General features: G+C 46.4%; 1 protein-coding gene and 1 long non-coding RNA gene across 2 annotated transcripts in view; both read right to left on the reverse strand.

The window, feature by feature from the left end:
• Positions 1-26,514, reverse strand: part of LOC123577288 (liprin-alpha-1-like) — a 464,712-nt gene that overhangs the window by 139,829 nt on the left and 298,369 nt on the right. The gene's annotated exons all lie outside the window — the stretch shown is intronic.
• Positions 9,552-16,199, reverse strand: LOC123576528. The gene is made up of 3 exons (XR_006701470.1): positions 16,037-16,199; positions 15,168-15,398; positions 9,552-9,761 (listed from the first exon to the last, which is right to left on the reverse strand). It is a non-coding gene; the product is annotated as an uncharacterized LOC123576528 (long non-coding RNA).

Below are 26,514 nucleotides of genomic sequence, written 5' to 3' on the forward strand. Positions count from 1 at the left end.
AACGGCTCACAAAAGAGGGAAAGTCTCTCCTTGTTGACCAGATAGTAAGATGACCCCAAAGCTCCTGTAATTTAAAGATATTTTTTAATCTTTATTTATTTTTGAGAGAGAGAGCGAGAGCAGGGAAGGGGCAGAGAGAGAGGGAGACACAGAATCTGAAGCGGGCTCCAGGCTCTGAGCTGTCAGCATAGAGCCCGATGCGGAGCTCGAACTCACGGACCGTGAAATCATGACCTGAGACGAAGTTGGGCGCTTAACCGACAGAGCCACCCAGGCGCCCCCCAAAGTTCCTGTAATTTGATGAAGCTTGCTCCTGGCACAGATAGTTGAGTGGACTGATGGAAGAGATTAGAGCCCAGAAATCAATTCAAGAGACGTCAAGCCCTTAACATGTAACTAAGGTGATGTTTCAATTTAGGGAGAAAATAATTGTGTTCATAATAAATGGTGCTAGCATAATTAGCTCTTTATCGAGAAGAAAAACATAGTTAAACTTCCGCCTCATGCTATGCCCCGAAGGAAATTCCAAAGAGATACAACAAATTCCGAAGATATTTTAAACCAAATATCAAAAATCAAATACACGTAACAAAAGTGTGTAAGTGAGGAGAATCTCTGTATAATCTTACAGGAAGGGGGCTCTTTCTAAGCCAGACAGGAGACCTAGAAGCCTTAAAGAAAAGACCAGACAACAAATCTGATTAAATAAAACTGGTAGGTTTTTGTAGGTTAGAAAAAGTAAACTCAGAAAATAGTAAAAAAAAAACAAACAAAAAAAACCTTTATCTACTATAAGTATTGAAAGTATCTTTTCCAAGTGTGTGTATATATATATATATATATATATATATATGTATGTATATATATGTGTGTGTATATATACATATATATGTGTGTGTGTATATACATATATATATGTGTATACACACACACACACACACATATATATATATGTACTTGGAAAAGATATTTTCAATACTTACAGCAGATAAAGGTTTAATATGCCTACTATTCAAAGAACTTCCACAGATTTATAGGAAAAGGGCAAACTCATTAAGTAGTGAAAGGAAATGAATAGACTTCCCACAGAAGATATTTCAAGAGTCAGTATTCATAGAAGACGCTCAATTCCACTGATAGTCAGGAAAATGTACAATAAAGTGACACGTACCAATATCCCCTTGTCGTGTGGTTGACAAATATTGAAAAATAGGGCCTCCTCGGTGTTTCATTGGATTAAGCGTCTTGCTTTCGGCTCAGGTCATGATTGCATGGCTCTGAGTTCAAGCCCCAAGTTGGGCTCTGCACTGACAGCCGGGAGCCTGCTTGGGATTCCGTCCCTCCCTCCCTCTCTTCCCCTCCCCTGCTCACGTGCGCATGCGTTCTCTCTCTCTCTCTCTCTCTTTCTCCCTCTTTCAAATAAATAAATAAATAAATAAAACATTGAAACCTAATGATAGCTGCTGCTTTCGAGAATACACAAAAAGAGCCAGTGGGGTACCCTGCCCGGAAGCGGGGGTGCCTCCCATTTGGGAAAATCATGAAACAGTATCCGATTTCGAAAGCTACATATATCCTTTTACAGATCCACCTCGCTCGTATGTAGCTGTTCTACAAAAAATGAAAGCACTGGTAAGTAAGAATATACACAGGGATGTTAAATATAGCATCTCTAAGGCAGCAGACCCGCAAGCACAGACCAGAAACAGCTTTGGTGCCTACAGCTTAGAGGGGTGGTTGTACAAGGGTGTCCGTCTCTACTTTGAAATATTATATGACCTTTAAAGAGAATGAGGTAGCACATATATTGACCTTCCGGAAGGGACGTCCATGGTGCGTGGAAGCAAGAGGAAAGCAATTGGCAGGGTAATTTATACAGCATGATCCCATTTTTAAAAATCCACAGGATGGGGGCATCTGGTGGCGCGGTCCGTTGAGCGTCCGACTTCGGCTCAGGTCATGATCTCGCGGTTCGTGAGTTCGAGCCCTGCGTCCGGCTCTGCGCCGACGGTTCCGAGCCTGGCGCCTGCTTCCGATTCTGTGTCTCCCTCTCCCTCTGCGCCTCCCCCACTCATGCTCTGCCTCTGTCTCTCTCAAGAATAAATCAACATTAAAAAGAAATAGTTTTTAAATCCACACTGTGCGTTTCTCTTTACACGTGCATCTATGCTTGTGTGAGAATGGAGAGCTGACAGAGCGGCTGATGGAAAGGACGTTTTGGAAGAAACAGGAAGGAGACGGGAGAGCTGGCAGGCAGGCAACAGGAGAAAGAGAGGAGAGGAAGGGCTTCAGTGTGTGAAAACAGGACCCCTCCCCGCCCCATTCCCCTGAGCCAAGAGGGAAGAAGGCGAGCAACCAAGAGGAACATGAGGAAAGATTCAGAGACTTTTCCAAGGACAGGAAAGGAAATTCCAGGAGTTCAGTTAAGAGCAAGGAACAGGAAGAAAGGACGAGGGTAGACGTAGGCCATGGCGGGGCTGGCTGGGCTCAGAAGACGCATTTCGTGCTGGAGTTGATCTGCAGGTTGTGATTCTTGCCCCAACACCAGCAGGACAGGGTAAAACACACTGTGCCACCTTCCTCCCAAAAAGGGAGAGTCTGGGTGGCTTATTCCTCGGTCTTCCCAGTCATGACATGCAGGGAGAGAGATGGAGAGAGATTGTGATTGGTGATACGCAGTGATCATGAGCACGAGGTTGGATCGGATTCCAATTAGGAGCCCTGAGAAATGACGCCCACCGCTTTGTAAGTGCCCATGCTGTACAAACAACAGTTCCAATCTTTCCACAACTTCTTGGGGGTAGATATAATTACACCCATCTCCAGATAAGAAAACTGAGGTTTGGAGAATTGGAGGCACTGCCCAAGATTCCGCGTTTGTTTGGGCAGCGGCCGCTTCCACGTTGACGCACGGATCTCTCCCTCGTGAACGTTCGAGTTCTCTTCGCTACCTGTGCAGACGCGGGGTGGCGGGGGGGGGGAGGGGGTTGATGGACCTGCCCAGAGCCCCAGGACGAGGGAGGAGGAGACCAATGTGTGCCACAGCTTTGTGCCTTCCAGAGCCATGAACAAACTGACCTCAGTCCCCTAGGCTGAGCCCATGGGACTCTGAATCTCTCTGGCAGCTTTGTTGATGACTCACCCACCCCAGTGATACACGTCACTGTCCTGCAAATAATGCAGCACAGAGCAGGGGTCAGGGCGGCAAGCCAGGATTCCACCCCCACCCCCACCCCCCGCCAAGCCCTGGGCACAGTTGGGAACTTCACAGACAAGAAAAGTGGGTCAGCCCTCCCCTCATCCTGCTGGAACGGCCGTGTCCCTTTTTCCTGTCTGTCCTCAGCCGATGCTTAGGGCAGGCAGGGTGATCCTGACCCCACCCTGCAGGCACAGAGCTGTGTGCCCCCAGGACAGTGCGTGGGGCACTGGCTAGTGGAGGCTTGCCCAGGAGGACAGAGTGAGGACCCAAATCTCTTATTAAGGGAAGATGCCGGGGCGGGGGGGGGGGGGGGTTGGAGAACACACCAGAAGTGTGTCGATCGTATTCATTAAGTGCCTGCTGTATGCCAGGGATTCCCAGGTGCTGGGGCCTCAGAAGTAACTGAGAAGGTTCACAACTTCCCCCGGTAGTTCACTCACTTTTGCATCTCCAACATGCAGAACAGGCTCTGGATAAGTATCTGTTAAATGAAGGAGTGACAGGCTTGGTCCCGGTCCTTATGAAGCTCACAGTCGGTGGGAGACGCAGACATCAAACAAATAATTGCATGACTAATTCACTCCACCTCTGATAAGGGTGACGAAGGGTAATGAAGTGCAGGATGAGACTTGAAATTACTGTCAAAAGCCTGAAAAGCATTTTCCTTGAGAGAAGTTTTCAGAGCCTTCTCGGTTGGGGTGTATCAGAAAAACAGTTCGTACAAACGAGCATCTTAGGCAGAACTGCAGCTGTAAGCAGACAATTCACCATGCTCTCTATAGCCTTATTTAATGGAAGAATAAATGCCTGTTGGCAGCAAAAGCAAAACACGGCAAAACGAAACAAAATGGTGTGCGTGCATGGGGGTGGGTGTGTGTGTGCGCGCGTGCGTGCGTGTGTGTGCGCGCGTGTGTGAGAATCCAAGCCTCTAGGTGGGCGCAAAGTAAGGGTCCGGGGGCCTCTTCAATAGCAGCCCCACGGGGGCTTTGGATCAGGTGGTTATCATCTCTAATTTGGCCCCTCCCCTTCCAGTCACGGAACACTTGACAATGGCTTGGTTAGGATGGCTTTTCTCCCTCGTCTCTTTAGTCCCCCGCCCCTCGGTGGTGGTCAGAGGCCACCTCGTACGGCCTCTGCTGATTCTAGGCCCTGGATCATTCACTCTCAGCTACGGTTGTTCCTCCCAAACAGGGTTGGGCTCAGCCCTCTCGCCCCTTGAGCCCTCTGTAAAGGGCAGGCCGTCTCCCACAGCAACACTGCCCCGGCAGCCAAGCGAAGTCCCTGACCGTCTAAAAAAATAAACAGCAGATATGGTGGGCCTCTGTGGGAGGTAACACGCTTTGGAGCAAGATCGAAGTCTCGGACCAGCTGTTTTACAGAATCGTACTCCTTTTGGTTTTTGGTTTTTTTTTCACGTTTATTTATTTTGAGAGAGAGAGAGAGCAGGAGAGAGCATGTGTGAGCGCAGGGGAGGGGTGGAGAGCAAGGGAGAGGGATTCCCAAGCGGGCTCCGCGGAATCCAGAGGCGGACGCTTAACCGACTGAGCCACCCAGGTGCCCCCCACAGAATCAGAATCTTGATCAAGTGACTTAACCTGCCTGAGTCTCAGTTGCCTCATCTGCGAACCAGGACTGATAATATTGTCTACCAGACCTGGCTGTTGAGAGGTCAGAACGAATTAGAGTTCTGACATACGAGATCCCAGGAGAAAGAGGAGGTTTTGGGGGTGGGAGGGGAGGGCTGGGAGACCACAAGAGCATCCACAGAAGCCTGCCTGCCTCACCCACTGCCTGGGCCGAGGACAGAGCATTTAGCAATGCCCAGGCCTGAGGCCCAGAAGAAAGTCAGATACAGGCTGAGATCACCCCTATTATGAGGTCCTTCTTGCCCTGGGAAATGTCTGTGTGACCCCCTCTGTGTGTCTTAGCCCATTCTGGCCGCTATACCAATATACGACACGCTGGGGAGCTCATAAACACCACAGATGTACTGGGAAGTCCAAGATCAAGGCGCCAGAGTGGTTGGGTGAGGACCCTCTACCTGGGTCATGGACAGCGTCTTCTCACTGTCCTCACATAGAGGAAGGGCAAGGGAGCTCTGTGGAGTTTCTTTTATAGAACACTAACCCCATGCATGAAGTTTCCACCCTCATGACCTAAGCACCTCCCAAAGGCCCCATCTCCAAATGCCTTTGTCTTTAAGGGTTAGGATTCCAACATTACAAATTTGAAGGTGACACAAATTTCAGACCACCGCAGTGTGAATGGATTAAAACAGAGAAGACGATGGGAGCAAATAAGTAACAGGAGCTTGGCCCCAGGGTACAGGCCCCAGGTCTGGGACACTCCTTGAGTGTGGCCCCCTGTGGGGGGTGGTGGGGGCAATTTCAGCCTTTTTGTCCAGCCTTTTTGTTAAAGCTTAGTTACCACTCAGGGAATCTTTTAAAACTCATGAATGAAAGCAACTGGTTTTCTTCCTTCCCGGGATTCTAGAACCCTGAGCCCCCAGGACACACCTGTTCTTAAATTGCCAACAAAGCCACACAGAGTGTTTGTGACTGAAGAGTAACCCAGATCATCCCTTTCCTCAGATGGTGGAAATGCCTTACGTAAGGGTCACTCGGTGCCGTTCACGGCGGCCAAGAGCGTGAGTCATCGACCTCTGAGGTAATTTGGGTTCCAACTCAAAGTAAACAGAGGACCGATTCCTAAGGACAGGTAAGAGATAAAGGGGAAAAGAAACAACAACAGCTGAAAGCACCCAGCGAGCAGCTACATCCTCTAGTTGTTTCTGGAATCCATCCACGTGGCCCTCGCAGAGCCGCTGGCTGCCATCCAGGCCCAGCGCAGTAAACGGCCTGAGGCCTTTGCACTGCGTGTGATGTAGTCACTACGGCTCGGCGGTTTGCAGAAGGAATGGCCAACCGGCTGGTTGTGAGTAGATAAATGGAGGACACCGATGTGATGCCCCTCCTGTGACCCCCGGCCATCGAGCTCTGCGGCTAACACTGGCTTTTCCCCCTGCTCATCTCTCCCACCATGTGATAATCCCCCTGTGCTCATTCCTTGAACACAGCTCAAAACAGAAGTCAGAACTGTACCGAGATCAGCCTCCCTGCATTCAGCTCTCTAATCGTTCAAGTTGGTTCTGGGACTGAAGTCTCTGAGCTGCTCGGAAGCTCCCAGGAGGCCAGACGAGTCCGTCCAGACCTCTCATGAAAGATTAACCGGCTGGAGTCACGGCCCCAGCCTCGCCTGGTTGTCGCTGTCGCCTCCACACCAGGGTGAAGGCCCTATCAGGGGCAGGCCCAGAGCCCCCTGAAGGACTACGACAAACGCCACCAGACCCAGAGGCGGGAGTGTCCTGACCCCAGCTCTCCCCCTAACTACTTAGGCCCTCCATTCTCTCATGTGTAAGGTGATGGGATTGGCCCTGACCCCACAGTACAGGAGAGAGGGCCACAGGAGAAGGCGCTCTATGAGGGAACCGGGGTGGGGGTCTGGCCTGCTGCTGAGCCCCTAGACCCTTACTGCCCTACAGGAGGAAAACCGTGGACCTCAATTTCCCCTGACTGAGGGAGCACCTCTAGCATTCATCCTCAGGGCTGTTCTGGGAAGGTCTTGGAAAGCCCAGTAGAAAGGCGTTTTGAGGAGGAATCACAAGCTGTAGGCTCTCAGTGAGTCCCAACAAACCCCCTATGGGACAACTGAATAAAACTTCAAGTTTGGCCTTGGTCTGGTGAGCAGCATTGAAAGCGGGTTTCCGTTCAGTGAGACGTTTTGTTGTTTGCTTATTTTTTTTTGAAATTTTTTTAATGTTTATCTAGAGAGAGAGACAGAGGGTGAGCAGGGGAGGGGCAGAGAGAGAGGGAGACACAGAATCCCAAAACAGGTTCCAAGCCCCGAGCTGTCGGCGCAGAGCCCGACGCGGGGCTCGAACCCGTGAACTGTGAGATCCTGACCTGAGCTGAAGTCAGACGCTCAACCGACTGAGCCACCCAGGCGCCCTGTGTCGTTTGCTTCTTTTTAATGAGAGGCATTATGGGAATTCCTACATTTTAACATATATCCTTGACACCATGAGTAAGCCATTCCAAAATGACATGTAACATCAGGCGTTCAGGGACTCCAGAACCATTTTCATTCAGGAAAGCAAATGAAAACCCGAAACCAAGAAATTCAGAGAGCAATCTCTGGAGGGTTAAATTAGAGGGTGTCTGTATTAAACTTTAGCACTTTTTCCTGTCCCCTGTGGACACTGTTTACACAGCACATTAAATAAACACGGGCCTAGAAACACAGGCTCATCATTTTTGTTCCAAGCAGGCGGAACACCACTGCTGTGTGGTCCTGAAACACACACACTCCAGTTAAAGACAAATAAAAACAGAAACAGCCCCCTCCCACCACCACCATATAAAATACCATATGTTTCCATTGGTCCAGTCACCCCATCTGACATGGCTGAGTGATGGCTGTCGACGCCCAGGCCTGCTGGATGTCGGGTAACTGGAACCGAGCTACCCAAACTGCCAGGATCCTTCTTGCTCTATAAACATACAGAAACCTGAGGAATGAATGCCAGTCTTATTCAAAGAGTATCCTTACCCTTTGTTGCACAGCCTTGATCTCTACTCTGGTTCATTGCAATGCTTTAGTCACCCTGTTTATCAGGGAACGTTGAGCTGCAGAACACTCTTAGAAGCCGTGGGGAGATACAGAAGGCTGCATTCCTGTCCCAAGGAGTCTTCCTTCTAAGGAAAAGAAGGCAAAATGCACATAAAAAGATAATATGTGGTGACATACGTAAGGAAACGCAAACTCACTAGGGTGAGTGATAGGCCCAATCCCAGGGGTTGCGGGATCAACAGACATCACAGACCAGGTGGCTCAGAGAAAACGTGGGGTAGTGAATCCATCATGGATGCTAAGATCACAGATCGTCAGATGCCACACATTCTGGTAGGTAAAAGTACGTTCTCCGGTGTGCGTACCAGGTATAGACATCCCAGCGTGGGAAACTGTAAGCAGGCTTCCTTGGAGCAGAGTGTAGGGAAGAGACATAAGTAAGGATGAGCCATGTGGGGGGACTTAACTGTGTGTCCCCATGGAGCCCATTCACACGTCAGCCTGTTAGCGCACGTTTACGGATGCCTGTTCCAGCAGACTTAGGTATTCCTTCACCCTGAGCGGCCTGGCTGGCCACGACGGGCAGTTAGGCAGTGAGGGCTGACACCACCAGAGCAGCATTTGAAGAAGAGAATTTTGAGACAATGTGAAGGAATGTTCTAGAATAATAGAGGCTGGAAGTGAAAAGACGTAAAATAACGAGACTTTTAGGAGGGCTTTATTTAGAAAAAAAAGAATAAATGACACAAAAGTTGTGGAGTTTTGGCCTCATCATTTTGTGGTCTTTAAATTTTTTTTTTTTTCAACGTTTATTTATTTTTGGGACAGAGAGAGACAGAGCATGAACGGGGGAGGGGCAGAGAGAGAGGGAGACACAGAATCGGAAACAGGCTCCAGGCTCTGAGCCATCAGCCCAGAGCCTGATGCGGGGCTCAAACTCACGGACCGCGAGATCGTGACCTGGCTGCAGTCGGACGCTTAACCGACTGCGCCACCCAGGCGCCCCTATGGTCTTTAAATTCGGCCCAAAAAAGCTAGAAGTAAGCACACGCTGCAATAAAAACAGAGATGGTGATGGGGCACCTGGGTGGCTCGGTGGGTCAAGCGTCCAACTTTTGATATCAGCTCAGGTCTTGATCTCGGGGTCGTGAGTTCAGGCTCGGCTCCGGGAGCCTACTTGAAAAAAAAACAAAAACAAAAAAAAATGCCTGCATGGCGAGGGAGCCTCTTGCCTGCCTTTGTAAAGGTGCCTTCAAGCCCTCAAGAGTCTCTCGGTCGAGACAGTGGCTGTGTCTGGCCTTCTCTGCTCTGAAACAGGCTGGCCAAGAAACAATATACCTAAAAATGTCTCTCAGGGCCCCATGGGCTTGCAAACTGCAAGAAAGTAAACCAATATTTTAATAGGCTGTCCAGCCAACAGGGATCCCGGGACTTTTATAGTAGGACTCCATGACTAATCCTGTCAAAACTAACACAGGGTAGAACAATATTTGGCCAGGGAAAACCGCTGAAAGCTGCTAGTGTGTGGTCCTCCCTTTATTGGAATAGGATTGAGGGACTGGGTAATAATGATTTCTCAGGTTATTACGCTGGGCTTGGGTTTGGAAAGGGGATGGCATTTCAGAGAATGTTTATCTTACATGGAACAATTCCTGACGCATCCCAAGAAAAACCCCATTTCTGCAATCATGCCCCAGAAGCTGGGCTGCATATTGGTGGGGGGGGGGGTTTCAGGCACTCACTTTGGAAAAGAAAAACAGGGGTTCCCCCAATAACGTGTTTTGGGTTTTTTTTTTCCTACAGCCATAGGGTTGGTTGGCAACTTCTTCTATATCACCTCCAAGATTCCGAGGCTTCTCCTGAAAGCCTGAGAAGGGAGGCAGCTCAGGAGGGGTGGTTCCTTGCCATGGGCCCTGGCGGGTTCCCCGCCATCCTGTGGATGGAGAAGGACACAAAACCCTCTCTGAGCTCTCAGGGATGGTGCGAGCTCTCCAAATGTGATCCACGAGGCAAAGTCAGTAGACGGGAACTCTGTCCGGCCACAACCCTCTTTGGACGTAAGCCCTCTGTGCCATGTTGTCTCACATTCTGAAAGTACACACGTGTGCATGCACACATACGTGTATTCACATGCTCATAGAAGCAAACACACATATCCAGGTACACACATACTCCCACGAGCACATGAACACCCCCCTGGGAAAATGGCAGAGACGGACGTGAGGGCACACAACTGAGAAGGAAAAGCAGGGGGTTGGGCTGGATGCACAAAGGCAATTTGCAGGGCAGTTCAAGTCAGGATCTGGGTCGGGGAACCCCAGAATCCCAGCTCCACCGCTGGCCAGCCCAGTATCGCTGGGTTAGGAACTTAATCTGAGACCTCGTTCCTTTTTCTCTACAATGAGGATAACAGCATCCTCTCAGGATTTTTTTTTTTTTTTTTTGGAGCATTAAATGAACTGATATATGCTAAAGCTTTTTGTAAGTTGCAATTCCAGGGGCGCCTGGGGTGGCTCAGCCGGTTAAGCGTCCGACTTCAGTTCAGGTCGCGATCTCATGGTCTGTGAGTTCGAGCCTCGCGTCGGGCTCTGGGCTGACGGCTCAGAGCCTGGAGCCTGCTTCCGATTCTGTGTCTCCCTCTCTCTCTGCCCCTCCCCCATTCATGCTCTGTCTCTCTCTGTCTCAAAAATAAATACACGTTAAAAGAAAAAAAAGTTGCAGTTCTATGAAGACTCCTAGACGCCTGGGGCGGGGGAAAGGAAAATGGCGCCACTATACGCACCTATCAAAATATCCTCACATGTTTTGAAGCAAGGACAAAAAGTTCATTAAACCACTACCATCAAAAAACACGATTCTGTCTAAAGCCAGTCTTGCCATTGTCAACCCTTGTATGTCACCTGGCGGGGGAGGGAGTGCTGAACGGGCCCGGGATCCCTGACTTCATTGGAAACCACTGTGTCATTGCACAATAACACAGGGTCATAAGACTAGCGGTAACACTTTTGTTGATCGTGGGTTTTTTTATGCGTTCATTTTTAAATATTGCGTTAAAATATTATTCATTTTGGTTGCTCAATTCTTTGGCACGCCCTTAAATACCACGTGGCAGGCTTCCCTTGCCTCCCCAGCTCCAGCTCCTACAAACTGGAAATGAATGTTCCTCATTATTGCCATGGTCACTTTTGGTGGATCTTCTGTGCAGCCTTCACCAAGCCACTTAATCTTTCCTCCCCATTTGCCCAACCTATAAAATAATAAAACTATTGGGGCCCCTGGGTGGCTCGGTTGGTTGAATGTCCGACTTCGGCTCGGGTCATGATCTCAGGGTCCGTGAGTTCGAGCCCCGCGTCGGGCTCTGTGCTGACAGCTCAGAGCCTGAAGCCTGTTTCAGATTCTGTGTCTCCCTCTCTCTCTCTGACCCTCCCCCGTTCATGCTCTGTCTCTCTCTGTCTCAAAAATAAATAAACATTTAAAAAATTAAGAATAATAATAATAAAACTATTGTAAAGGCATGAAAGAAGGCAGCAAGCTGGTCCTTGACATCGAGGGCCTTTCGGTCTGTTTGGGAATCCACACTGAAACAGTCTGCCTCTCCAATGAGCTCATCAAGGTGAACCATAAGTGAAATAAGAATTTGAATTAGCACAGAAAAAGGAGAGACATTTTCAACGGACAAATATTGTACAGGCCGAATGGTGCACGTCCACTTCCTGTCCTCTGGCTCATGGGGCAGATCTCAGTTTGAAGTAACCTTATACACAAAACTTACAGTAGGCAGAGCTCTCTCTCAAAAGAAGGATTCAAATTCCCCCAAGTTGCTCCTAAAAACTCACAGTAGTCGGCAATATTTTGGGCCGTTGTGACCATTTCAGTACCAAACAGTTACTTTACTACGTAAAATGTTAATGACATAAAACTGTCGTGGGAGAGCGCCTGGGCGGCTCAGTCAGTTAAGCGTCCAACTCTGGCTCAGGTCATGATCTCGCGGGTTTGTGGGTTGGAGCCCCATGTCGGGCTCTGTGCTGATGGCTGGGAACCTGGAGCCTGCTTCGGATTCTGTGTCTCCCTCTCTCTGTGCCCCTCCCCCACTCTCTCTCTCAGCGCGCGTGCGCACACGTGCACGCGCTCTCTCTCTCTCTCTCAAAAATAGATAAACATTTGAAAAAAATAAAAACAAAAATCAAACTGTCATGGGTACATGAGGGTTCTATACAAAAAGCATACTCTAAAAAATATACTATGGGGGCGCCTGGGTGGCTCAGTCGGTTAAGCGGCCGACTTCAGCTCAGGTCATGATCTCACGGTCCGTGAGGGCTGTGAGTTCGAGCCCCGCGTCGGGCTCTGTGCTGACAGCTCAGAGCCTGGAGCCTGTTTCAGATTCTGTGTCTCCCTCTCTCTGACCCTCCCCCGTTCATGCTCTGTCTCTCTCTGTCTCAAAAATAAATAAATGTTATAAAAAAATTAAAAATATACTATGAACATATAAGAGTAGAAAAAGTACAAAAGTATAAAATTATACTAAATTGAGCACGGTACGCTATGGTTTTCTGTAAGTCAAAAAACTATCTTAAAATAACAAGTGCGTTAAAACGAACAAAAACAGAGTCTTAATGGCACAGTGAGATTATAGTCAGGAAGAGGGATAAAGATAAAAATGGGTCCTGAAGATAGCAAAGGTTAAAGTCGCCTGTGTTAAAGATTCCTTTCTGACGTCCCCGAAGGGGGCCACTTGAGGGAGCACGTGTTGGGTCAGCTGATCTATAATAAAAAGGTTGAAGAAAGAGTCCAAGGGGCTCAATATTCTTTCACCCAATAAAACCTCAAGTCGTTAACCACAGCCTGGGTGTTCTGAGCTGAGAATGACTCATACGAAAATCCCCCAGACTGAAGCAGAGTTCATGAGGCCCCCCACTGAGGACCTTTGAGCTCCCTAAGGCTGGCTCTGGCGTCCTTGGCAGTTCTGGGAGTCCCGCCTGACTTCTGGGCCTCATTCTGGACAGCCCCGTGGTCGGGGGCCACGTTGGCCGGATGCTGCCCAAGAAGTTACGGCCCAGGGCATTCTCTTCTGTTGGCAGGCTCTTCCATGGCAGTCTGGGTGTCAGCTCTCAGTCTACCCCCTGCCTCCTTTGCCTAATCCCAAAGCGGGAATGCATAGTGTTGAAACACCTCCAAATGGAATAGAGATGGAAAGAAATTAACGTAACAAGGTAGCTCAGGGTGCCGGAAAGTTCCGCAGATCCCAGCCCCAACCCCTGGGGTCCCATGTATGTGTTCCAGCTTCTCTGTTCCTGCTTCCGATTCTGTGTCTCCCTCTCTCTCTCTGCCCCTCCCCTCCTTGCTCTCGTGTCTCTTTCTCAAATAATAAACATTAAAAAACAAAAAACTCTGTTCTCATGGCACAGTTTGAAGCTTAGAAAGAAATTAATGCTGGGATGCCTGGGTGGCTCAGTGGGTCAAGTGTCTGACCCTTGATTTTGGCTCAGGTCATGGTCTCACGGTCATGGTATTAAGTCCCATGTTGAGCTCCTTGCTGGGCATGGGGCCTGCTTAAGATTCTCTCTCTCTCTCTCTCTCTCTCTCTCTCTCTCCCTCTGCCCCTCCCAACTTGTACACTTGTGCACTCTCTCTTTGTCTCTCAAGATAAATAAATAAACATTAAAAAAAAAAGGACTTGATGTCAAGAAAACTGATTTATCTCTTTCCAACTTTTCCCCTTTTAATAGGATAATAATTTCATTAGAAATTTCAAATCAATGACTTTCTCATTCTAGCATCCCTTCTACAGTTATCGCCTGGCATTCCTTTATCAAATGAAGCTACCTGGTCAACATGAGAGGCAAGGTGAATAATTGTTACGCTTCAGGGGCCCTCAGATAAGCTGATCCTTTGCTACAACAAATAGTGAAAGTGAAATCTCTCTCCCTGTGTCTGTCTGTCTGTCTGTCTCTCTCTCTCTCTCTCTCTGTCTCCCTCTCTCGATGATAATTATGAATTCATAGATTTTATCCATTTTAGAGATAAAGAAATAAAGCCCAGAAAAGTTTCCTATTCCAATGTTAGGCAGCTAGTAAGTGACAGAGCCAGGACTTCCAGGCCCATCTAATACCAAAACAAGCCCTAACCATTATACTCCCCTCCTTCCCCGTGGTCAATCTTTTTTTAAGTTTCCAAACACTGATTCTGAAAGTGCAAATTCTTGCAGTCCACTTGGCCAGTCCTAGATTCAGACACTCGAGTTGGTGTCGCCTGGGTGTCGCCTCGCCTGGGACTTCATTTGCTTTTAATCATCCTTCGACACTTTCGTGTTTTTAGGACCGCTCTCACGGATCGAGAAGATAGAAGCAAAACAGAAATTGAGAGACTCTGCTTTTCGCTACTGTTGTAGCTCTTGCCCAAGCAGTGGCCTACCTCCTTATTATTCATCCTTTTTCTATGAACATAGCTGTTAAGTGGCACAAATACAACCCGGAGAACTACAAGAACTTTCAGATGAAATACATATTCTCTTCCCCACTCTTGCTGCCCTTGTCTAAATATTGCCGATTACAATCACAGCTGCTGTTTTATGGATTGCCTAACCCATAGAGCTTCTTCTCTCTTCTCGGTTCTATTTAATTTTTTTTTATTTTTTTATATGTTTGTGGGCTTTTTTTTTTCTTTTTTTGGGGGGGCGGATAGAGAAATAGAGAGAGAGAGAGAATCCTAAGCAGGCTCTATGCTCAGTGCAGAGCCTGACACAGGGCTCAGTCCCACGAACCTGGGATCACAACCTGAGCCGAAATCAAAAGTTGGACGTTCAACCAACTGAGCCACCCAGGCTCCCCTCTATTTAATTTTTTTTTGAAGTAGGTCTAACCTTCCACACAGTTTCATATTTGGTTCACATGATAACAAATGACATTCGGTCCACTTTGTCCTATCTATCATCCTATCTACAGGACAGAATCCTATCCTATTTAGTATCTGTTTACGTTGACCAAAAGATGGACTGTCTCCCAGTTCTAGGATAAAGAGAGAGGCGGGTCTGATGTCTGGAGTACTTTCCTCTTTAAACCAAGATCACAGATATGAGGCACAGATAAGTAAATAACTAATCAATGCATGTGTTTGTTGAACAAATACAATTTTACTGACTGATATAAATTGATCATTTAGAATGTTGGTATTAAATAATAGCGAATGATTTTGTCTTCGTTTATCATGTGTTAGGGAGCCCACTGGGTTCTTTACTCGCATTGTCTCCTTTTATCTTTACGACAACTATTTAAAGTGGATAGTTTATCAACTTCATTTCACAGATGGAAAAAAAATCAAAGCTTACAGTCTAAAAACTTACCCCACGTTAGCAAGTGGCAGAGCCAACATTCAAAGTCAAGCCCCCCAACTTAGGAGGCCACACTTTTAGCCACTCTCTGTGACACTATCCCTTTGCCGTCTGAAATACATTAGCCAATGGAAAAGGAGCTTTTGACATAACACCACTCACATACCATATTGTCACGTGAAGTCTGAGAAAAAGACTTCCACTTTCAGTCATCACTGAGTACCTTGGGACAGATTCGTGGTCCTGCCAAAAATGACAAAAAAAAAAAAAAAAAGCTGCATTAAATAAAATTTAAATCATTTTCCTTGCATCAGAGAGCCACTGAAGCCAAGAGGACCAGAGAGCCAAAGATTGCAAGGAGGGAAGAACCATGCAGAAGCGAGCTGACTTTGTGCAACTACACTAACCCTTGGGGCATTTGCTGATTCTGAGGACAGATGAGGGCTAAGAATCTGGGCTCTGCTTGGGCAGAGGCTGCTGGGGGTGGGGGTGGGGGGGACAAAGGAGCAGCAGAGCTTTGAGAGTTTTTTTATGCATGCTTGAGAGGCGAATTATTGTAATGAGAAAGAAAAGGCAGGGAAGTAGACCTGTCACACTGCCAGGTTGCCCCTCAAGAAATTTCTCGAAATCTGAAGCTAGGTAGAGCAGGTTACAAGTAAGCAGACATCCCGGGGAGGTGAAGTACACCTCCATGACACTCTTATTCTTGTTAGCTACAACTAAAAGCTCCAGACAATATGTATAAAGCAAACCTCAGAATGCTCCAAAGGGTAGAGAGAAGGAGGCAGATGGGTTAGGGGCCTTGGGACCCAACAAATGACATGGTGGTAAGTTCTCCAGCTTTTTTTTTTTATTATTATTATTGGTTTTGGTGTGTTCACCTTGTATAACCCATCACTGGAGCCGAAGAGGCCAGCAACTCACAAATGACAGTGGGCACGAACCAAAACAGTCCCACGGAAGCTTCTCGCCGTAGCCAAAGGGCCAGGAAGGCGCAGCCCAGGGAGACAGAAAACTCTTAGACCATGAGTCTTCCACTCCAGCCAACACCACAGAAAAAAAAAACAAAACCGTGGCCTCACTCCCACCCACACCAGCAAAGGCTGAGTGGGGAGCCTAGACTTCTACCCTCGCCATGTTATGAGAAGGTGCCCAACACTCCTTCAGCAGTGGGGTCAGGGAACACAAGTGAGGAGTGGGGACTCTCACCCCCACCGCCTGGCTTGAGGCCTCCTTCCCTACAGAGTCAGTGGAGACCATGTGGGGAGAGTGGAGTCCACTCTTCCTTGGTAGTACAGGAAGTCCTTGACTTAACCAATGTTCAGCTTTACGATGGTGTGAAAGTGATATGCGTTCAGCAGGAGCGGTACTACAAATCTGAATTTGGATCTTTTCTGGGCTAGCAGGATGTGGTAAGATCCTCTCTTCTGCTGCTGGGAGGCAGTCTCAGCTTCCGGGCAGCCCTGAGGTCACGAGGGCCAACAACCAACCTGCTTCACCACCATTCTGTAGCCACGCAGCCTTTCTGTCTCTCACTTTCGGCACGGTATTCAATAAATTCCATGAGATATTCAACACCTCATTATCAAACGGGCTTTGTGTTAGATGATTGGCCCAACTAGGCGAATGCAAGTGTTTTGAGCACATTTAAGAATAGTCTAGGCTAAGCTAAGATGGTCAGTAAATTAGGTGTATCAAATGCATTTTCGTCTTACCATATTTGGGCTTATCAGGAGGTAACGCCATTGTAAGTCAAGGCCTGGTCTTTGTCCCTGATTTCTGGGACCGAGCCTCTAAATCCTCGGAATTTCCCAGTGGTAAGTATCTTTGTTATCCATTGTGGCCCCTGGGACCATGCCTGAGTTATGCTAATTCAATAACTCCCGATGGGCCCCTAGTTTCAAGAGGGGGGCTAGCTACACCAGAAAAACCAACCATGTTATTAGAGGATCAGGGCTTTGAAGGACAGGATATCAGCCCAAATTTCCAATGTCCAGGGAAGGGAGGGAGCCGGAGACTGAACTCAGTCATATGGTCAATGATTCAATCCATCATGCCTTCGTAATAAAATCCAAAAAAAAACCCAAAACAAAAACTCTGGTACCAAAGCTTGGTTGGGCTTCCTGGTTGGTGAATGTATCGATGGGCCCAGAGGATGGGACGCCTTGATTCCCTAGGGAAAGGACGCAGCGGCTCTGCCCTGAAAACCCTCTCAGACCTTGCCCCGGGGTCTCTTCCTTTGGCTACTCCTGACTTATATCTTTTATAATAAAACTCTCATAGTGCTTTCCAGAGTTCTATGAATTATTCTAGTGAATGATCAAACCTGAGGTGATAGTGGGAAACCCCAAATTCGTAGCCAGTCGGTCAGAAATTCGGGTGACCTGAGAAACCTGAGAAGTGGCTGACGTCTGAAGTGAGGGCAGTCTGGTTGGAGACCATGCCCTAAACCCATGAAGCCTACATACACTCCGGGTAGTTAGCATTCGAAGTGATTTGCAGTGTTGCGTGTAATCGTACCAACTGATGCAGAAAAAGAACTTGACACAATTCGACACGGCACCGAGATAAATACTCTCAGCAAAATAAGAGAATTTCCTCGACTTGATAAAGAGTATCCACAAAACATCTACAGCTAACTTTACATTTAGTAGCGAAAGAATGGACACTCTTCCCCAAGATCGAGAAAAAGGCAAGGATATGCGCTCCCACTGCTCGTATCCGATGCAGTGCTAAAAGCCAGTGAATAGTCAAGCAAAGGAAATATTTGACATCAAAAGCATGATCCATAAAAGGAACAACTTGTAAAATGGACTTCATCAAAGTGGAAAGGGTTTGCTCTGAAAAAGACACTGTTAAGAGGATGAAAAGACAAGCTATAGAGTGGGAGAAAATATTTTCAAACCACCTACCTGACAAAGGGCTAGTGTCTCGATGATCTGTATATCTATATACTCTTAAAACTCCACAGCGGAAAACAAACAATCCAGTCAGAAAATGGGCAAAACATATAATGAGTAGCTAGGTGGAAACCACGTGACTAGTTGTGCCCAGATGGCTCTGAGCAGAAGTGATACGTCACTTCCCGGCAGAGCAGTTACCCAGGGATGTGAGTTTTTCATGTTTTCTCTCCCCACCCCCCACCCCTCCTGGAAAGCCATGTGTTGAGATGGTGGCATCACCAGGTCGCCTGGGACCCTGATTCACTGCACGAGAAGAGATGGTCTGGTGCCTCGAGCAAGTTATATTGGACACTACATGGGCAAGAGACAAATCTTCGGTGTGTCGAGTGACTGCAATTTCCGCAATTATTTGTTACTGTGACCATAACCTGTTTTATCTGACAGATGCAGTAGAGGAACTGTAACGTATGGGGCGCCTGGGTGGCCCAGTCGGTTGAGCATCTGACTTCCGCTCAGGTCATGAATCTCACGGTTTATGAGTTCGGGCCCCATATCGAGCTCTGTGTTGTCAGTACGGAGCCCGCATCAGATTCTCTGTCCCTTTCTCTCTCTGCCCCTCCCCCACTCATGCTCGCGCACGCCACCTCTCTCTCTCTCTCTCTCTCTCTCTCGAAAATAAATACACATTAAAAAAAATTTTAATCGTTAATGTAATCATTTAATGCACATTTCTATACCGTTGGGCAATTGTGTGGCTTCCAAGTTTTCAGTTATTTATAATTAATAATGCTACAGTGAGTATCTCTGTTTATGCATATACTGAGTGCAAGATTTCCTTTGGAGTAGTGCAGGGATAAAGACTTTTTCCAGGAAATTCCTGGAAGCAATACTACTGGGTAAAAAGAAATAAAAGTTTCCATTATCCTATATAGTAATGCCTTTACTAGGGTCTGAAAAACAGAATTTGGCCATCCAAATTTGTTGAGTGAATACTTTCTTTTTTTTTTTTTTTTTAATTTTTTTAACGTTTATTTATTTTTGAGACAGAGAGAGACAGAGCATGAACAGGGGAGGGGCGGAGAGAGAGGGAGACACAGAATCGGAAACAGGCTCCAGGCTCTGAGCCATCAGCCCAGAGCCCGACGCGGGGCTCGAACTCACGGACCGCGAGATCGTGACCTGGCTGAAGTCGGACGCTTAACCGACTGCGCCACCCAGGCGCCCCGAGTGAATACTTTCTAATAGTTACCACCACCAATCTTGCCAACTTCTACTATCGCCACGTTTTTGGCAAAGTTAATGAGAGTTCTTCTTTGTTGATAGTTCAGTTCACGTGACTTTGGTTAGAAGGGAGGTGGAACATCTCTTCTTAAGTTTTTTTTTTTTTTTTTTAATTTTTATTTATTCAGAGAGAGAGCACGTGCAAATAGCACAGAGCCTGATGCGGGGCTCAAATTCACGAACAGTGAGATCCTGACCTGAGCTGAAATCAAGAGTCTGACACTTACCCCATGGAGCCACCCAAGCGTCCCTAATGGCAATTCTTCTTTTGTGAATTTCTAGAACAGAGACGTTTGTGATTGAGGAACAAAGCAAAGCAGTAGCTTTGTCCGGGAAAGTTGTTTCTCTTTGTTGTTTTGCCCAAAATAGCCATCGATCATACTGAGAGGTATAAAGTATGCTATCACTTTCTCTAACTGTAACTCCTTAGATGGCACAAAGCCAGCTCGTTCAGCCAAGGTTAGCTGTAGCTAACCCTTTCAGCCGCCATCCTCAAATGCCCTTTCATCATGTTCATCCAAATGTTTAATTAACTACGGCGATGACTAATTGATAGACACCATTTCTGCCATCTGGAACGAGCTCCCTCTACCTCCCGGCCTTACTGCTTCTCCAGTGCAGCTACGATCTTAATGAATGTGTTTGTCTTCCTTTTCATCGGATTGTTCTTCCTCTTTTCTTTTTGATGTTTCGCTCACACCTCCTTAGTGAGGCTCCCCTCGTCTTCCACCCCTTCCTTCCTCTGTACCTGCTGTGACTTTGGCCTGGAGTGCCCTTTCCCACCTGAGCATTCTTCTCACTCGTTAGGATTCACACTAATGTCACCATGTCTGTGAAGGCTCCCCTGCCACCCTGGCTGAGCGCTCATCGCTCTCGCCCCATGTGTCTGAGGGACGCGTCACCACGGTCACACCTTCCTCATTGCACAGCTCTCTCCTCCTCCAGGTTCTGAGTCCTCAAGAACACATATTCGCTATCTTTTTGTTCCTAGTCTCTATCACCGTGGAGGGCAACAAACGTAGCAGGTGTTGGTTTGATAAATAGCACGAGGTCAGAGCATTTACCAAAGCTTTTCACTTTGACTCCTGACGAGGCCAGGTATCACCCCAAGTGGTCACCAAAACAAAACTAGAGTGGGGGGCGCCTGGGCGGCTCAGTCAGTTAAGCCTCAGACTCTTAATTTCAGTTTAGGCCATGATCTCACGGTTGGTGGGCTTGAGCCCCATGTTGGGTTTGTGCACCGTCAGCACAGAGCCTGCTTGGGATTCTCTCTCTCCTTCTCTCTCTGCCGCTTTTCGGCTTGTGCTCCGTCTCTCAAAATAAATAAATAAACTTAAAAAAAAAAAAAAAAACTAGGGTGACTTTTTTTTTTTTTTTTTTGAGCGCAAGCATACAGAAAACCGTCATAAAGACGAGAGGTAAATTATAAACGCTCCAGTTCAGAGCTTAACACCAGTGTTCCAGACCCTTTCGGGGTCTTCATTTCAGCCACTGCCTTCACCACAACCTCGGGTTCTGAAATATCCTTAATATATCTGCACAAGTCCAAACACACATTTTAGAAGTGTGTATAGGGGCGCCTGGGTGGCTCAGTCGGTTGGGCGTCCGACTTCGGCTCAGGTCATGATCTCACGGTCCGTGAGTTCGAGCCCCACGTCGGGCTCTGTGCGGAGCCTGGAGCCTGCTTCTGATTCTGTGTCTCCCTCTCTCTCTCTGCCCCTCCCCCGCTCACACTCTGTCTCTCTCTGTCAAAAATGATTAAAAAATTTTAAAAAAAGAAGTGTGTAGGGGCGCCTGGGCGGCGCAGTCGGTTAAGCGTCCGACTTCAGCCAGGTCACGATCTCGCGGTCCGTGAGTTCGAGCCCCGCGTCGGGCTCTGGGCTGATGGCTCAGAGCCTGGAGCCTGTTTCCTATTCTGTGTCTCCCTCTCTCTCTGCCCCTCCCCTGTTCATGCTCTGTCTCTCTCTGTCCCAAAAATAAATAAACGTTGAAAAAAAAAATTAAAAAAAAAAAAAAAGTGTGTATAAATACACATATAGGTATGTATTGTGTGTGTATATATACATTCACATATAGTATTGACAAGAGAGCCAAGAATACTCAATGGGAAAATGGCAATCTGTTCAGTAAATGGTGCTGGGATAATTGAATATCCGCAGGATGAACTTAGACCCCTATCTTACACCTACACTACTCCCGAAAATGAACTTGAGATAGATTACATACTAAATATAAGACTGGAAATCATAAAAACCCCTAGGAGAAAGCATAGGAAAAATTATCTTTGACATGCGTCTTAACAATGCTTTTTCAGATACAGCCCATAAAGCATAAGCAACAAACGCAAAAGGAAGTGAGAGTATATCACTAAAAAGTGAAGGTAGTTCACTAAAGAGCAACACAACAAAAGAAACCGTCAACAAAATGAAAAGACGAACTAGGGGCGCCTGGGTGGCGCAGTCGGTTAAGGGTCCGACTTCAGCTCAGGTCACGATCTCACAGTCCGTGAGTTGGAGCCCCGCGTCGGGCTCTGGGCTGATGGCTCAGAGCCTGGAGCCTGTTTCCGATTCTGTGTCTCCCTCTCTCTCCGCCCCTCCCCCGTTCATGCTCTGTCTCTCTCTGTCTCAAAAATAAATAAACGTTAAAAAAAAAAAATCTTATAAAAAAAAAAAAAGAAAAGACGAACTAAAAAATGTTAAAAACATATTTGCAACTCATGTATCTGATAAGGGGTTAATATCCAACAATTATGAAGAATTCATACCACTCAATAACAAAAAAACTAACAATCCAGTTTAAAAATGGGCCAAAGACCTAAAGAGACATTTTTCCAAAGAAAATATACAAATGGCCAACAGGTACATGAAAAGGTGCTCAGCATCACTAATCATCAGAGACATGCGAATCAAAATCACAATAGGATATCAACTCACACCTGTTAGGATGAACGACAAGAGATCACAAATGCTGGCCAGGATGTGGAGAAAAGGAAACCCTCATGCACTGCTGGTGGGAATGTAAATTGTGCAGCCACTGTGGAGGACAGTATGGAATTTCCTAAAAAAATTAGAAATAGAACTACCTATGATCTCGCAACTCCACTTCTGGGTCTATATTTCACAGGAAATGAAAACCCTATGTCAAGGAGATATATGTACCCCCATGTCCATAGCAGCATTAGTTACAATAGCTAAGACATAGAAACAACCCAAATGTGCATCTACACAAACGAACGGATAAAAAGTATGAGGGACACCTGGGTGGCTCAGTCGGGTGAGCGGCCGATTTCTGATCAGGTCATGATCTCGACGTCCCTGAGTTCGAGCCCCACATCGGGCTCTGTGCTGAACTCAGAGCCGGGAGCCTGCTTTGGATTCTGTGTTTCCCTCTCTGTCTGCCCCTCCCCCACTCGTGCTCTGTCTCGCTCTGTCGCTCAAAAATCAGTAAGTGTTAAAAAAAATTTTAAAGAGCACATTTCTTTAAAAAAATAAATTAAATAAAAAGCTGTAATGTGCGCGCACACACACACACACACAGTGGGATATTATTTAGCCATTAAAAAAAGAAAATCCTGCCATTTTCAATGCCATGGATGGACTTTGAGGGCATTGTGCTGAGCGAGATAAGTAACACAGAGAAATACTACACAAATTCAAATACTATATGAAATGATCTCACTTATGCCAGAATCTAAAACAAACAAAAAAACACAACCAAACTCAGAAAAACGGAGATGAAATTTTTGGTTACTCGAGGCGGGGGTTCGGGGGACTGGAAGAAGGTGGCCAAAACTTTCAGTTTTCAGACAAATAAGTGTCAAGGATATAGTGTACAACCCGAATGACTGCAGTTAAAACCACTTTATGGTATGTTTGAAAGCTACTAAGAGAATAGATCTCAAGGGTTCTCATCATAAGAAAAAAAAAAACTTTTTTTTTTGTATTTGTATGAGATGATGGATATTAACTAAACATTTTGCGGTGATCATTCTACAGTATGCGTAAGTCAAATCATGCTGTATGCCTTAAACTTACGCCATACGACTTAAACTTATTGCCAGATATCAATTATATCTCAATAAAACTGGGGGGAAATAGTGCTCATTTCAGGACTGGACTGATTCCCACCGTAGGTGACAATCCTCAGTAAACCAATAGCTTTGTAAAAGCTAAGGATGATTCTTATATACGCATAATGTGGAATATGTAATTGGCTGTTTCAATTAAACTCAGATATATTATAAGAGTTTAAAATCTAGGGGTGGCTGGGTGGCTCAGTTGGTGACTGCAGCTCAGGTCGTGATCTTATGGTTTGTGAGTTCAAGCCCCGCATCCGGCTCTGTGCTGACAGCTCAGAGCCTGGAGCCTGCCTCAGATTCTGTGTCTCCCTCTCTCTCCGCTCCTTCCCCTTTGCACTCTGTCTCTCAAAAAATAAATAAATGTTTAAAAAAAGTGAGAGAGAGAGTTTAAAAATCTAAAGTGTTCTTTCAGATTAATTTGGTTGATATTATTGTTCCAGCACTTTCAAAGCCTGAAGCACTTTGGTGTGACCTACGGCCAGAGGCAGGGTTCACACTACCGGTTTGGCCCTGCTGTTTGAACAGGACAGGTACAAAATGCCACTCCATTGAGTTCATTTAGCCGCTCAGACTCCTAGTGAGACAGTATAAATGATTGAAGGGGGGCTAGAGGAAAGGAAGCAGAAAGAAGGGTGAAATTTACCCCCATTTCAGGGGGCAAAGCTATACCTACAAACAAAGGTAAAGATCAGATTAATGTGGGCAAATTACCTTTGGCTCACGCAGAAGACCGATGATTTAACATCCTTGTCTGAGAGCATCAAAAATCTCCTTTATAGAGTTGGAAAGCTTCAGATGTGGATAACAACACTGCCCTTAAGTGGCCCCACACCCCAACAGGGGATTGCAGGGGACAAAGGTATCTCCCAGCCTAAGGGAGGAGCCTGCGTTTTGTGGCTTGCTATCTTATCTTATGATCTGGTTTTAACAGCTTCAGTCATTAGGAGTGAAACTTCCCAGGAGCCTTTTGCCCGAAAAAGGGTGTGTTTGCTTCCAGACAGTTCAGGTCAATATTATGGACCATTAACTCAGTGTTTTTGTTTAAAGATGAGTGGGAATGTAAGTACTGTCCTTCATCTAGAAAGTGCCCAGAACGCAGGGTGTGGAGAAGCCTTCAGAGCCATGCTAGCCATGGGCATATGTAAGTCAGCTCCATTATGGCTGTTCCATGGTAGACTTTGGGTTCTGAAATATCTGTGGTCTGAAATGTCCACGACTGTCATGTTAGTGGGACAGCACATTCAAAGAAATACGGAACCAGGGCGCCTGGGTGGCTCAGTTGGTTGGGCGTCCGACTTCGGCTCAGGTCGTGATCTCATGGTCCGTGAGTTCGAGCCCCGCGTCGGGCTCTGGGCTGATGGCTCAGAGCCTGGAGCCTGTTTTAGATTCTGTGTCTCCCTCTCTCTCTGTCCCTCCCCCGCTCAAGCTCTGTCTCTGTCTCTCTCAAAAATAAATATAATGTTAAAAAAAATTTTTTTAAAGAAATATGGAACCTAAGATACAAACTTTCAAAATTAGCAAAAAATGTAAGAGTTCAAGGGTGCCTGCGTGGCTTAGTTGAGTGTCCGACTTTGGCTCAGGTCATGATCTCAGGGTTCGTGGGTTTGAGGCCCGCATCGGGGTCTGTGCTGACAGCTCAGAGCCTAGAGCCTGCTTCGGATTCTATGTCTTCCCCTCTCTCTGCCCATCCCCCGTTGGCATTCTGTCTCTCTCTCTCTCTCTCAAAACTAAATAAACACTTAAAAACATTTAAGAATTCACTGGCAGCAGTATGTTCAATTAACAAAAAGAAGCTTTTTTTGGGGGGGGGTGTTTTTATTTAAACTAATTAGTTAACATATCGTGTATAATATTGATTTCAGGAGTAGAATTTACATATGACACCCAGTGCTCATCATGGGTATCGTCTTTAGTGCCCATCACCCACCCAGCCCATCCCCTGGCCACCTCCCTCCAGCTACCCTCAGTTTGTTCTCTATCACTAAGAGTCTCTTGTGATTGCCTCCCTCTCTTTTTTTTTTTCTCTTCCCCTATGTTCATCTGTCTTGTTTCTTAAATTCCACATATGAGTGAAATCACATGGTATTTGTCTTTCTCTGACTGACTTATTCTGCTTAGTATAATACACTCTAATTCCATCCACATCCTTACAAATGGCAAGATTTCGTTCCTTTTGATGGCTAAGTAATATTCCATTGTATATTATATATCACAACTTCTTTATCTGTTCATTAGTCAATGGACTGTACCATACTGTCTTGATGACTATAGCTTTATGATATAGTCTTTACGACTATAGCTTTATGAAGTCTGGAATTGTGATGCCTCCAGCTTTGCTTTGCTTTTTCAAGATGGCCTTGGCCATCTTGGGGGGGTCTTTTGTGGTTCCATTTGGGGTCCTTTGTGGCTCCGTACACATTTCAGGATTGTTTGTTCTGGCTCTGTGAAAAATGCTGGTGGTATTTTGGTAGGGATCGCGTTAAATGTGTAGATTGCTTTGGGTAGTATGGACATTTTCACAATATTTGTTCTTCTACTCCATGAGCATGGAATGTTTCTCCATTTCTTTGTGTCTTCTTCAATTTCTTTAAGTGTTCTATGGTTTTCAGAGTACGGATCTTTTATGTTTTTCGCTAGATTTATTCCTAGGTATTTTATGGGGTTTGGTGCAATTGTAAATGGGATCGATTCCTTGATTTGTCTTTCTGCTGCTTCATTATTGGTGTATAGAAATGCAACAAATTTCTGTATGTTGATTTTATATCCCGGGACTTTGCTGAATTCATGCATGGGTTCTAACCAGTTTTGGGTTGAGTCTTTTGGGTTTGCTACATCGAATGTCATATCATCCACAAATAGTGAAAGTTCGACTTCTTTGCTCATTTGGATGCCTTTTATTTCTTTTTGTTATCTGATTGCTGAGGCTAGGACTTCCAGTACTGTGTTAAATAACAATGGTGAGAATGGACATCCTTCTCTTGTTCCTGACCTTAGAGGAAAATCTCTCAGTTTTTCCCATTGAGGATGATATAAGCTGTGGTTCTTTCGTATATGGCCTTTACGAGGCTGAGGTATGTACTCTTTATCCCTATTTTGT

This window comes from Leopardus geoffroyi, chromosome D2, assembly GCF_018350155.1.
Source record: "Leopardus geoffroyi isolate Oge1 chromosome D2, O.geoffroyi_Oge1_pat1.0, whole genome shotgun sequence".
In the NCBI taxonomy this organism is placed as follows: domain Eukaryota; kingdom Metazoa; phylum Chordata; class Mammalia; order Carnivora; family Felidae; genus Leopardus; species Leopardus geoffroyi.